The following is a 14,631-nucleotide window of genomic DNA, read 5'->3' on the forward strand; positions in this document are numbered from 1 at the left end:
TGGAAAAAATTATAACAACCTGTCAGCCTGTGTTGACGTGAGGTATAGATTGATACGGTGGCTACTCGAGTGACCAAAATAAGGTGAAATTACAAATTATATTACATTTGCCGAATGCAGAAGGGCTGACACGGATTTTGTTGTTACAAGGAAATACTACAAAGTATGTACATATCATACAAACAAAAATAGTATGTCATTCTTTTTTATTGCAGACATTGATCGCAATAAAACATTTGTACAACATGATTCCATTTCATGTTTTATTTAAAACAATTGGTGCATGTGCAAAACAGGTCAATAAATCACAATATATAAAATGATAAGAAAAATATAAACGAAGTTTGAGCATACGAGGAATGTGTTATCAGATAGCAGAGCTTAAGGGAGCTTCTCCAAATTTTCACCCGACATCACTGAGATCATCGGCGGCATCCAGACGGGCTTTATCCCGCCGTCCTTGGTAATACCTGTTCGTGCATATCTTTAAAGTTTCTGTGATGCACATCAGTTTATATTCCCTTGCCTGAAAGCGTTGTCCACCTGTGAACAAAGGAACAAAAATTTGTAACACTTGCTTTTATGCGTGCCATCCAACACGTACTGATTAGCAACAGGCTAGCAGAAGTAGTTGTAGCAAATAATATTAAAGATCATAATTACAATCATCACAGTAATATCAATAGCAAAGGCAACAAGTCGTTTCATATGCCAGATTTTAGGTTTCGTATTATTGGACCACATACGTTTCGGAGCATTGAGGCACTGGCTTGGTTCTACATTTGCCTTCATGAAGACAAAATTCCCGTGTTAGTGTATGACATATGTAGCTGTGCAGGTATTGGAGTGCCTCGGAGCTTCCACAAGGCGTTTTCATCCACTGCCGTAGAGTCAATAAAATACGATATTTTCTTGTGGTCATCTTCGGCCACTTCTTTATGTTGTCTTCCCATGTCGAGATGGCAGAAGGATGCAGTATTTCCAAATCATGTTTTTTCAGGGTTTTTAGTGAATAATGCCACTCAGCGCCATTGAAGTCAATGGTAAAAAAAAAAATTGGAAACAGTATGGAAATAGTATGTGATGCAAGGATGCGACAAAATAAGAGTGTGGACATGAAAACAAAAAACGTGTGAAATGAAATGAACCAATGTGAAACTCAACTGCAAAAGGCAAAATTATTTGTAGTAAATTTGAAATCTACCGTATTTTTCGTACTATACGTCGCACCTGAGTATAAGTCGCACCAGCCAAAAAATGCACAATGAAAATGAAAAAAAAAAACATATATAAGTCGCACCGGAGTATAAGTTGCATTTTTTATTTGATTTTTTATGTGGGAAATTTATTTGACAGAATCCAGCAGCAAGAACAGACGTCATCTTGAAAGGTAATTTAAAATACAATAAAGAACAACAGGCTGAATAGGTGTACGGTATGCTAAATTACACGACGCTAGGAGTTAGATCGGGCCAAAAAAATCCATCCAGTAAATGTAACGCCTTACTATCCACCTGATATCTGATTTTTTTTTTAATATTCACAATTTAATAAAGGTCCCTAGCTGTTTTAATTAAATAGTCACAGGCATTCTACGGTCAGTATTCATTAAAATAAATTCGACAATGTACATTATCAATTAGTGTGGGTTTTTTTTGGGGTGTGGCACTTTCATCGGACATACAGTATCACCAAACATAAGTACCTCCATCCCACATAGATGCCTGAGAACGTGTGCATTTTCACCTTCTCAGATGACTAGACTGTTAGCTGATAGTACCTTTTGCCCAAAATGCAGTTTTTTTTTTTTTTTACTTTTCAGCATTGACATGAAAGCGAAAGCTGGAGTCCTCCCGCATTCTAGTGGCCAGTCATGGGTATAGAAAGCCTTTGTGGAGTGGTAATCGTTATAATTTTTGTTGGACCTATGTGTCAGACACATTTTTGAGTATAGGTAACCAACGCAAAATTTATTCGGTTGTGTAATTTCACTATTGATGAGTGTGCAAGGCATTCCACATGTCCAGCTATTTGTATAAAAGCAATTAAAAAGTCAATTATCATTGGCCTACACATCCACAGTCAATTTATGCAAATTCAATTTTGTGTTCCGCCCTCCTGATCCTTACAGTTTAGTTTTAATTAAATTGTATTCTCAGAATTTTACCAAGGCCAGTAATTTATGTAAAGAAAATAATTAATAGTAATGAATAAAGTTAAATTGAACGTAGCTGTTAAAAATGATAGCCTAAAATGTGTTATTTAATTATTGGATGCACGTGAGTTTTATAGTAGTTTAGATGAAGCCACCTGCTTTCATAATCACACATTCAACTTTGTCCAGACATTAAAACTGAACATGGAGCAACATTTTCACAAAATCCTTTTCATAATCATGTTTTGCCTCTTATTATTCGACTGCGTGAAAGCAGATTTTTATATACCCTACATGCGTCCTTGGTGAGCTGCTGTCTACCCTAATTGATGATTTGGACATCACTCTTAACCCCATACAAATTGATGAGTGAATAGATGATTTTGTAGCACTATAGCTAGCTCCCTGAAAGCTACTATTGATTCATTTGTGCCACTAATACAAAGGAAAATAAACTAAAAGCCCAATCCATGTTCCAATTCCCGAACTATTGAACTGTAGCGGAGATCATTAATTAAGCATTCTACTGATTTGGAAGCTACATAGCTGGAAAGTTATAAAATCTACTGCAAGGCCCTCTGTAAGGTCAGAGAAGCCTACTACTCATGTTTAAATTAAATTTAAATACCATCAATTTTGTCTTCACAGCCACTATGCTGACAGAATGTCACAGTGCTATGAATCAGTGTATTCCTACGACTAGGGATGTTTCAACAACAGTTTATTAAAATAAAATTGTCAGTTTAAAAAAAGTTATTACCTCATTTACGCTGTCAATTTCTTTGAGCTGTGACCTTTAAACATTGAGTTATATTGACTGCAGCACACTTGGGCTATTTTTTCCATCGGTGTTTGGCAGGTGTTCTCTATAGTTTCTTCTGTTTTTGTATGCTTGGGGCTCCATCCATGCTTGCTATTTCACCATGCGTGACCCGTGTGTGGGGGGTATTTTTGGAGCGCTGGTGGCGTTGCGCCGTTGGCAACAAGTATCAAACATGTTTGATAGAGGTGGGAATGTTGGGGCACCTCACGATTGGATTACGATTACAATTCAGAGGCTACCTTCGATTATAAATCGATTATTGATGCATGTTTCCCTGAGGTACATTTTCATCGTTGCATCCGAACCTTAACAATATGCACGACTGGTCAAGTGTGTTTAGCTGCTGAGGAAGTTCCATGTTCTTCTACAGGGTGACCCAAAAAAAAAGTTTACACTCAGTTGACTGCTTGTTTAAAAGCCATTGAAACATATCTAAATAGGTTGTCATGCTTAAGTGATTCATTAAGGTCACTCAATGCAGCTGGTAATCTCTCGTCTCTACAATTCCTGTGCTTCTGCTGAAAATGAAGAAAACTTTAGCTGTACCTGAATTGCTGCGTGCCGGTCTGACACCTACTGAGATTGCAGCAAATCTGAGAATATCCAGATGTGCAGTCTACAAAGTTAAAAAGAAGCTGAAAGATACTGGAACAGCCTCACGAAAACCTGGGTCTGGAAGTGACGATCTGTGTGGACCAAAAAGTTGATTGACAAGGTGATATGTTGCCACCCCAGAGTCCAGATCTCAATCCCCTGGATTATAGCATATGGGACACTGTGGAGGACAGTGCCTGTAAGAAGCCACAAACTTCTGTGGCAGCCTTGGAGAGGTCCATTGTTAGATCTTGGGAAAAGATGACAGCATCCTACATAAAGAAGACCTGTCAAGCGTTCCGCAGGCGCCTGGAGGCTGTTGTGACACTTAAGGGAGGACACATTGAAAAATAGAGTGTACTGTACATGTTCTTCACAATAATGTATAATTTGTGATTAAATTCTAATTCTAAGATGAATAAACATGGCATTTAAGTTGTATTATGGCAGTGTAAACTTTTTTTTGGGTCACCCTGTATAAGAACAGGAGTTGATCCACGTGCTCAGATGAAAGTGTGCTGTGCTGTGCAATGACTCCTACAGATTAAAAATCACGGTTCCGTGTGTGGGCGTAGCATCTCAGATGGCTAAACTTACCCAGCTCTGCAGCGACAACCGCTGCGTTGTCTGTAACAAACGAAACTTTTTATGCAATGTTTCATTCATTTACAACACCGCTTAGCAGCTCAACCATATTAATAACCTTGTTCATTGCTCTTTTTTTGAAGCACATGTGCTTTCAGCTCCCACTCATGGGCTGTTATTGTAACAAACAATTTGGGGCCTACAGATGTCCATGCATCACATGTAAGGGCGACTCTGTCTACATTAGGCATGTGCCGGTATGAGATTTTGACGGTACGATAACCGTGAGCAAAAATACCGCGGTTTCACGGTATCACAGTATTGCAATTATAGCTCCAAAATTTTGAGATGTATGGTTAAAAAAAAATAATTTTTTTAAAAAGTTTTTTTTCAGAACATATTTGCAAATTGGAACATGAATATAATGTGAAAATAAATTAATGTGAAAATAAATACATTAACAAAAAAATAACAAATATTTTATATAAAATTAAAATAAATAGAACCTAGACTATACCCACAGTCACAGCTCAAGTTGCTCAATATTAGAGCAAGAACAAAATAATTGCTATAAAAAAGTAAAAACACTTCTAAATAAAATTAAAAATATATACTGTATGACTTTTTTTGAGGGGGAGAAGCTAAAGTTTTGCCATTTTCAGCCACTGTGTCAACTCTCTTCTACATGATGTCATGCCTTTGTGTTAAAAAGAACAAAGCATTCATAAGTTAATAAGTTAGTTAAAGATGTAGAAGTTAGTTTTATAAGTTAGTTAAAATGTAAATATTGTTGAGGAAAGGTTTCATCTAAAACAAAAAGTGAGGAGTGAGACCTGCTTCCGCAATTAGCGATCTTTGACGCGATCCTTTTTTTTTTTTTTTTTTTTTTTCTCCCTCCTTCCTTTAAGCTTGTTTCTCACTCAGCGGCTGTGGGACGTAAAACGTTGACGAAGCTGCCCTCCCAGCTTAGCCTAGGCTAACATTCGTCTTTGTAAGTTAGTTTGTATATTGAATTTGAAAGGAAAATGTGTGTTTTGTTTTTGGCGACCTTTTTCATGGTGCTACTGCTATCCTGTTGAACCTACTCACATGTGGAAAAATACAATTGTATAACGTTTTAAATGTATTCATTTGTATATTTCACCACGATTTGAGAGCTCAATAAATTGAAGAAAAGTATGCCTTGTGTTTGGAGGATTTGTTTTTGGGTTTGCTGGCTGTTTAGTGACACTCACGGCAACAAACGGAAAGGGGTGAGCGCTGCCGCACCAAGCCACTTCGGCTGCATTTTGGCACATGAAAAATAGCGAATACCGTACTAAGGTATGACGGAAAATTTTAGTGGTTTTGAAACCGCGACGTTTTCACACCACGGTAAACCGTGAAACCGGTAACCGGCACATGTCTAGTCTACATTCGACAACAATAACATGATTTCTACTTTCGTCTGCTCGTAGAGAGCCGTGTGAGTGAAACTGGTTCGGGATGGGATGACGTACCTTGGCTTGCTTTCAACGTGCTTCGAAAGCCCCTATTTTCCAGAAGAAGATTTTCTCGTAGAATCCAAAATAATTCCACATATCTGCTTTTAAATTTATGGGAGCAGGTCTGATGTCACGGAAAGGTTTGTTGTTTAGGTCAGCCATGCTTGTTGCTGTTTTGGATCTAGCGGCATGAGTTGTGGATGTGTACTCTCGGTCCGTTCCTCATTGCGTCCCGAAGACCGCACTGACTGTGTTGTAGTTCCGTTTTACTTGGCATATTTAAATAATCGGAATATGGATGTTTGTCAATCGTTCTCGAATCTTCAGCGGCTGAATCGCGAATAATTTAAGAATCGAAAATTTCACACACATTAACGGAGAACAGGAGCCTACGGGATACTGCACCTGAGGCTTATTGGATCGGAAAGACACTCTGCATCCCAATCACACCTAAAACCCACCTAGCTCTGTAAAAATCAGCCCAAATTACATTCTTCTGTCGAAGAAAGATTTTGTCAAAAGGAGCCCAAATTGTATCATCCCATCCAATGTAGTTCTATCGCGCTCAGAGTCTGTGAAAACAGCCAATTGGGCAACATTCTGACAACATTGCCGCAACTACCCACTGTGCATGCACTCTTCATACAACTCTTAACATCATCTTGGTCGCGCGATTCCAAACGTATTCCACACTCTATGGTTCGTTTCGCAGCAGTGCCAATGTACGCCACATCTAATTCCTACTTACTTAAAGGTATTCTAGGGCAGTGATCTCCAGCTTTTTTTGCACCACGGACCGGTGTGTCTTGAGGCTTTTTTTCACGGGCTGGCAATGTTTCGCAGAAAATGACGGTGATTATAAAATAACAGGACGGGGCTGAAAACATTAACAATAAGAACATTAAGTGCAGGAAAAATGTAACTCACCAGATGCTGAATCAACCTTTTATAACAGCAGCCTTCCCTAAAACGTGACGGCAAATATCCTTGGTCGCAGGCCTAATGAGTTCTTCTCCAATGGTGAAAGGTTTCTTGGCTTTAGCGATACGGTAAGACGAGGTATGGTGCTCTCAGTGCATTCTCTTTTGTTGCCCTTTTTGCTAGCTTTTAGCCAAATATTATGCATAATGGACTTGGTTGTAGGCTCTTCTTCTGACTCAGCAGGTGGCCTTTTTCCCGTAAAAAAAAGCTGTCCAAAGACATCGACGCTAGCTGTGGGAACGATTCGTGGTAGAAGGCTCACCATAACGGTTATCTCACAATATTGTGATACAGGCTGATCTGTGGAATGAAGGCTGGTTTGAACCGGTGTTATGACAAGGCAGTTTTATTGAGAGAAAAACATGTCAATCTATATTTTTCTGGCAATCAATCATCAATCACTGGACTTGATTGTAAGCAGTCATTGTTAGAGGCAAATATTTAATAAGCATTTAAATAATTATGTCATCATGCTTGTCAAAGTTAAGAATGCCTTTATTTAAGGCTCCAAACAGGCTTTGCATTCCATGAAATTTTTTTTGAACATATTGTTAATCTTCCTTAAATAAAATCTATCATACTTCCTCTTTTTCTTCAGGGAACACTGAATGTCATCAAACACAGAGCACTGACAGAAGCCTCTGTTAGAGCAGAGGGTCTCTCGAATAAAAATACAGGTTCAGTATTGAGCAATGAAAATAGTTTTTATGATTAATTGGAATCTAGTTGGAGAAACATTGTACAGTGGTATGAAAAAGTACTGAACCTTTTGGAATTTCTCACATTAATGCATAAAATCACCATCAAATGTGATCTGATCTTTGTCAAAATAATACAGATGAAAAAACTGTGTGCTCGAACTAAAACCACCCAAACATTTATAGGTTTTCATATTTCAATGAAGATAGTAGGCAAACAATGACGGAAGGGGGAAAAATGATTAAGTGAACCCTCTGCCTGAGAAACCTTAAAGAGCATTTGAAACCAATTTTTACCTAACAATATAAGTCAGGTGTGTGCCCAATCACAGATGAGTGGTTTAAAGCTGCCCGGCCCACTACAAAACACACACCTGGTAAGAAATGTCTAGATGAGAGTTCAAGAGTTCAGCGCATAATACTCTGAGAAGTTACAAAGAACCCTAAAGTGTCTCCTCAAGACTTACAGACATCACTGGCACAGTCCAATATCTATGTGCACATTAACTATATGTAATACTATGGCCAAGAATGGTGTTCATGGGAGGACTCCACAGAGGAAGCCACTGCTGCATAAAAAACATTGTTGCTCGTTGAATGTTTGCAAGAAGGCACTTGGACACTGCAGAAGTTTTGGCAAAATATTTTGTGCACTGACGAAACCAAAGTTCAATTGTTTGGGAGTAACACACATCATGTGTGGAGGAAAAATGGAACAGCTCACCAACATCAACACCTCATCCCCACCGTAAAGCATGGTGGAGGGAGCATCATGATTTGGGGCTGTTTTTCTGCCTCAGGGCCTTGACAACTTGCAATCATTAATGGAAGAATGAATTCCAAAGTTTATCTGGATGTTTTGCAGGAAAAACTTAGGTCGTCTTGAAGCTAAAAGGCGGATGGATGCTGCAGCAAGACAATGATCCAAAACACAGAAGTAACAAACTTCAGAATGGTTTCAGAAGAACAAAATACACGTTCTGGAGTGGCCAGGTCAACTTGAGACTTAAACCTCATTGAGATGTTATGGCATGACCTGCAGACAGCGATTCATGCTAGACATCCAAGGAATCTGAATGAAACTACAGCAGTTTTGTAGACTGATCTGCAGCTACAGGAAGCGTCTGGTTGAAGTTATTGCTGCCGGGGGGGGGGGGCAAAAAATATTAAATGTGATGGTTCACTTACTTTTTCCCCCTTGTGTCACTGTTTGCATACAATCCTCATTAAAATATGAAAACCTATAAATGTTTGGGTGGTTTTAGTTAAAGCAGACACTGTTTTTTCATCTGTCTGAATTTGACAAAGATCAGATCACATTTGATTGGGATTTTATGTAGAGATGTGAGAAATTCAAAAAGGTTCAGATACTTTTTCACACCACTGTATACTGTGTTTTTGTTCATTTTTGCCTTTACTTGTCTTTGTGTTATTCACTCTTCAATTCTATCTCCATCTGTTGTAGAACTGAGCAGCGAGGTGTTGGTGTATGGAAATAAAAATCAGAGCTGTGCATGGTGACATAGTTGTGGTGGAATTATTGCCCAAAAGTGAATGGAGAGGGAAGGTTAGTGCCTTGACTGAAGGACAATTGGACGAAAAGAATGGAGAGGACCTTCAAAGTAAACCTATGCCTACAGGTGCGATGCTCACATCTGAAAGTACATTTTGAATATTGTATCCAACATTTTGTCAAATACATTCCAGATTTTTGCTCTCTTCATGTTAAACATATATGTCTAAATGATATAATTTAAAGGACGAATTGTAGGGATCCTGCAGAGAAATTGGAGGGACTATGTGGTAACATTTCCCCCAAGAGAAAGCACACAGTTGCAAAGCAGGAATTCTCAGCGCATCCTGACTGTGCCTTGGGACTATCGCATCCCGAAGATCCGTGTCAGCACACAGCAAGCCGATGCATTGCAGGTAAGGTTTGCTTTTTAGAGTGATCAAACCTAAAAGAAAAATATGTAGTAAACTGGGTAATGATTCAGCTCTTAGTTTGACTTTATTTTAAAAAATATTTATAATTAGATGGAGCGGAGCAGTGTTGTTTTCGTCAACGATGACGATAATGAAAATCACAATTTTTTTTCATGGTGACCACAAGCTAAAACGTGTCTCGGGAGACATAAAACATAAGAAACATAACGAGACTGAGGCCAGTTTTTGTCAGACGAGAAGAGAAGTAGATACAAATTCGCCATAGTTTCCGTCATAAGTTCACAATGTGTGAAATTTTCGTACTTTACACTAGGGATGTCCCGATCCAGGTTTTTGCACTTCCGATCCGATACCGATATTGTTTCGCACTTCCGATCCGATACCGTCCTATCTGAGCATGCATTAAAGTTTAAAGTTATTTAGCCTCCTTACTTAGTTGTCAGACTCATTTTGAAAAGGATTTTGGCGGCTGTTTACTAACGCATCTAGTTTTCAATACTTCAATGTTGCTAACGCAGTTGAGTCTGTCGTTTAGCATCTAGTTCTATATACATATGATATCTATTATCTCCAGTAAAACGACGTTGACGTAGTTTGTAGCGGCTGTCAGCAGCAGTCTTGTGTTTTTTATCCAGCGGCATGAGTTGAGCTAAAGCCGTGAGTTGAGCATTGGCATTACCCGGGTCTATGACAAGCATGATGTTTACTCTCGGGACGCAATGCGATCCGTTTCTCATTGCGTCCCGAAGACCGCGCTGTGTATTAGTTCCGCTTTACCTGACATATTTCAATAATCGGAATTTAGATGTTTGTGAATCGTTCTCGAATTTTCCACAGCCGAATCGCTCAAGGATGTAATGACGGCTGGGAATGTTGTACCGTGGTTCTAAGTGTCGGATGGTGCGTGTTTACTCACGAGAGATAATGGCTCGTCATCCAGAATGAATTCTTCGGCAATGACTCTTGTTATTCCCTGGGCTTTGGGACTGTCGAGTGCCAGTTTGTCAAGCATAGCAAAGGTTTCTGCCAGTGTTAGTTGCGTAGGACCTTTGTTTTTGTCTTCGGTTTTCTTAACATACTCCTTACATTATTTGTGGTGGTATTTCGCTAAATGCTTGATTAGGTTGGTTGTATTAAAACTTCTTACAGCTTTACCACCACACTTGAGCTTTTTCGTGCGTGCTGAAAATAAACTTAACAGACGTATTTTAAATAATGAATTAGTGTATTTAATCTTAAAAAAGCTTGTTTGGCAGAAGTGTTCTTATTTCAACAGTACGGTAGATATTGTTCAAAACAATATTTGAAAGTCAATTTTTTTCTTGATTCAGGTGAACAATGACCAACTTTTAGATGTATGAGCTTAATAAAAAGGTAAATTACTTCGTAACTTAGTACTTAGTAACTTATTCCAATATACAACCCCTAGCGAGAAGTATGAAGTCACCAGTCTCGGACGAGCACTCACTCAGACATTTTATCATGTAGAACAAACTCAGATAAAAAGCTTGAAAACAATAATAAATTAGTTCAAAAGTGCAACTGTTTAGCATTCAGAAACACTAAAAGAAATGAATAAAAAACAAATAAACATTGTGGTGGTCAGTAAATGTTACATTTATAGAGCAAGTGCAGGGAAATATATATGGAATCACTCCATTCTGAGGAAAAAAGTATGGAATCATGAGAAACAAACAAAGAAATAACAATCAAAGCTCATCTCTAGTATTTAGTAGCACCACCTCTGGCATTTATGACAGCTTGCAGTCTCTGAAGCATGGACTTGATAAGTATTATTCATCAATTTGGTGCGAACTCTCTTTGAATGCAAGTGCCAAATCATCCTTGCTGGTCGGAACCTTGCTGTGGACTATTTTTTTCAATTTCCACCACAGGGTTTCAATAGGGTTGAGATCTGGGCTATTTGAAGGCCATGACATTGACTGGATAAGTCTTTCTCCAAGGAATGCAGTTTTAGCTCTGTGGCATGATGCATTATCATCTTGGAAAATGTCAAACATATTTTCAATCGAAGGGAAAAGAAAGCGGTCTAAAATTTCAATGTAAACTTGTGCATTTATTGAAGATTTAACCACAGCCATCTCCCCAGTTCCTTTGCCTGACATGCAGCCCCATATAATCAAGGATTGAGGGAATTTTAATGTTTTCTTCAGGCAGTCATCTTTGTAAATCCCACTGGAACAGCACCAAACCAAGTTCCAGCATTCACCTTGTGCAATGCAGATTCTTGGCTGTTGACACCTTGTCCAATGCAGATTCTTGACTATTGACAATAATATCCTAATAATGTTATTATTAAAAAATATATATATATTGGATCATTTCTTGCAGCACACCTGACGATCACACCAGTTGAAAAACACCGGTCTAGTGGATGCACTAGAACTCCAACCACTACTACTACTAATACTACTACTACTACTACTACTGCGCCTTATCTATGAAACAAGTTTTAAAATAGGCCATTCAGGGAAGGTGCGCTTTATATTCCGATGCGCCTTTTAGTGCGAAAAATACGATAATAGGGCTGTCAAAATTATTGCGTTAACGGGCGGTAATTAATTTTTAAAATTCGTCACGTTAAAATATTTGACGCAATTAACGCACATGCCCCCCTCAAACAGATTAAAATGACAACACAGTGTAATGTCCGCTTCTTACTTGATTTTTGGTGTTTGGCGCCCTCTACTGGCGCTTGGGTCCAACTGATTTTATGGGTTTCAGCACCATGAGTGAGCATGGTGTAATTATTGACATCAACAATGGCGAGCTACTAGTTCATTTTTTGATTGAAGATTTTACAAATTTTAATAAAACAAAAACATTAAGAAGGGTTTTAATATCAAATTTCTATAACTTGTACTAACATTTATCTTTTAAGAACTACAAGTCTTTCTATCCATGAATCGCTTTAAGAGAATGTTAATAATGTTAATGCCATCTCGTTGATTTATTGTTATAATAAAGAAATACAGTGCTTATGTACCGTATGTTGAATGTATATATCCGTCTTGTGTCTTCTTTCCATTCCAACAATAATTTACAGAAAAATATGGCATATTTTATCGATGGTTTGAATTGCGATTAATTACGATTAATTAATTTTTAAGCTGTAATTAACTCGATTAAAAATTTTAATCGTTCAACAGCCCTAATGAATAAATATTTATAGAAATTTGAGGGTGTACTCACTTTTGTGGGATACTGTAATTTTAATATGTCTTTATAAATTAAATTTTACAGGTTTGATTACTCGTGACTGAAAAATGCGTTGTTACGCCAGGATGATACTTGAAATGACATACTGCCTTTGACTAAATTCCACTTTTCAGGGTTGGCTCTGGACCGCTACACACATTTCACTTCACCGAATCGTCGCTATGGTCGCATGGTGGTTCATCGCCTCCTGACAGCGGCCATCGATGTTGACAAGGGACGGAGCCCTAGTAAAGGACTAGCCACTAACAAGGAACTAGACGAGATGGCTCATCATATCAGCAAGAAGAACAGGGTGAGCTGTTTTGTTTCAACCCATTTGATATGTAGGGCATAGACTTCGTAACCTATTGACATGACACGGGAAACGGGGCCGATTTGTAGGGGGCCTATTTTCAAAAACTTCAAATTCAAATATTTTCAAAACCAAAGCTGCCACCGACCTAAAACCAAAACGGGCACCTACCTTAGCCAATAATGAGTCTCCAAGAGCAGCGGCATCAAAAAATTAAAAGTCATTCCCTTATAAAATCCAGATTAACTATTTTTTATATAATTGTAACACAATTTAAAATGGCTATAAAGTCTCAGATTTTACACTAGATGCACCAAAACCACCAAATGCAGAGATAATCACCTATATTTTCAGGGTTAATAGCAATACTTAACATATCATATAAGTTTCTGACTAAAATAGCAACTTCCAAAAGCTAGTTTTCAAAAGCTAATAAATCACTCAATTTAACATCTGGAACTTGATAATTGAGGAAAACACCCAGAATCAATGATAAATAATATGTGAAAATATTATTAATACATTCTATATACAATCACAACTTATTATAGAATAGAATAGCCCTTTATAATAATAATACACTATATACTGTTAACGAATGAGGCTAGTGGCCGCCTGACGTAAACAGAGCTTTTCTGGCGAAAATTCTTGTGAATAAATGCTTAAATACGCGAATTCTTCATAGATATGGACGTACAACAGTCTGGATTCTTGGTTAAAAGCAAAGAAACCATGCAGTTAGCGTTTATTTTACGTATATTGTTGAATTACAATGCTACTCTGTTAGCGAATGAGGCTAGCGGCCGCCTGGCATAAACAGAGCTTTTCTGGAGAAAATTCTTGTGAATAAATGCTTAAATCCCCGAATTCTTCATAGATATGGACGTATAACAGTCTCGATTCTTGGTTAAAAGTAAACTATTCGGCTAGCCAGTTACGAAAATTAGCCGCCTCCACGTGTAAACAAAGAAGGAAAATCCTGCGAATAATTGCTTCAATCACGCATGCATGGTACGAAATTACTAAATGAAGCTTGCCCCCCTCTGATAAGGCGTTATGCAAAGAATGATGAAGTGCCACTTCAATAGGTAATGAAGTCTATGTGTAGCGGTATACGTTCATTGTTTGAGAGCCGCGTGGTGTTTGCAGGCAGCCCAGCAGGCCCAGAAGATGTCCACAGAGTTGTTTCAGTGTCTGTATTTTAAAGATCGAGACTCTGGCACTGACCCGTGCTGCGTGACTGATGCTGTCATTTACACCATCCGGGAAAATGGGGTTTTGGCTTTTGTTCCGCTCTAAGTTTTTCATTTCATTAGGGTTTTTTTATCACCGGACAGGAAAATGTTTCATGTTGGCTGAGCGGCGATGGAAACGTCAACAATTGGTTCGAGAAAAGGTTCATTTCTTAAAGCTTTATGTGAGCATAATACCCCTCACTGGTTAGATGTATGATTACAGTCATTTGATTATTGATTAAGCATCAACCACACGAGTGATTCATTGATTTTTTTGCTTTGAATGGTAAAATGGACAAAACTTATATAGCGCATTAATCTGCATGGTTACCATGCCCAAAGCGCTTTACATTAGCACACATTTACCCGTTCACGCACACATTCACACACCAATTGGGCTGCTGCCATGCAAGGGGCTGTCAAACGATTGGAGGCAAATCAGGGTTCACTGGCTTGCCCAAGGGCACTTCGACAGTGGGCAGTTGTAGCTGGGAATCGAACCGCTGACCCTTCGGTCCAAGGACAACTCCAGCTACCAACTGCGCCACGGCCGCACAGTGGAAATATCTTCCATTTACTTTGGTTCCAATGAAAAAA

General features: G+C 38.5%; 1 pseudogene; it reads left to right on the top strand.

The window, feature by feature from the left end:
* LOC130912435 (DIS3-like exonuclease 1) overlaps window positions 1-14,098 on the top strand; it is a 37,638-nt pseudogene extending 23,540 nt beyond the window's left edge.
* The last annotated feature ends 533 nt before the right edge of the window (window positions 14,099-14,631 follow it).

Source organism: Corythoichthys intestinalis, chromosome 1, assembly GCF_030265065.1.
Source record: "Corythoichthys intestinalis isolate RoL2023-P3 chromosome 1, ASM3026506v1, whole genome shotgun sequence".
Lineage (NCBI taxonomy): Eukaryota > Metazoa > Chordata > Actinopteri > Syngnathiformes > Syngnathidae > Corythoichthys > Corythoichthys intestinalis.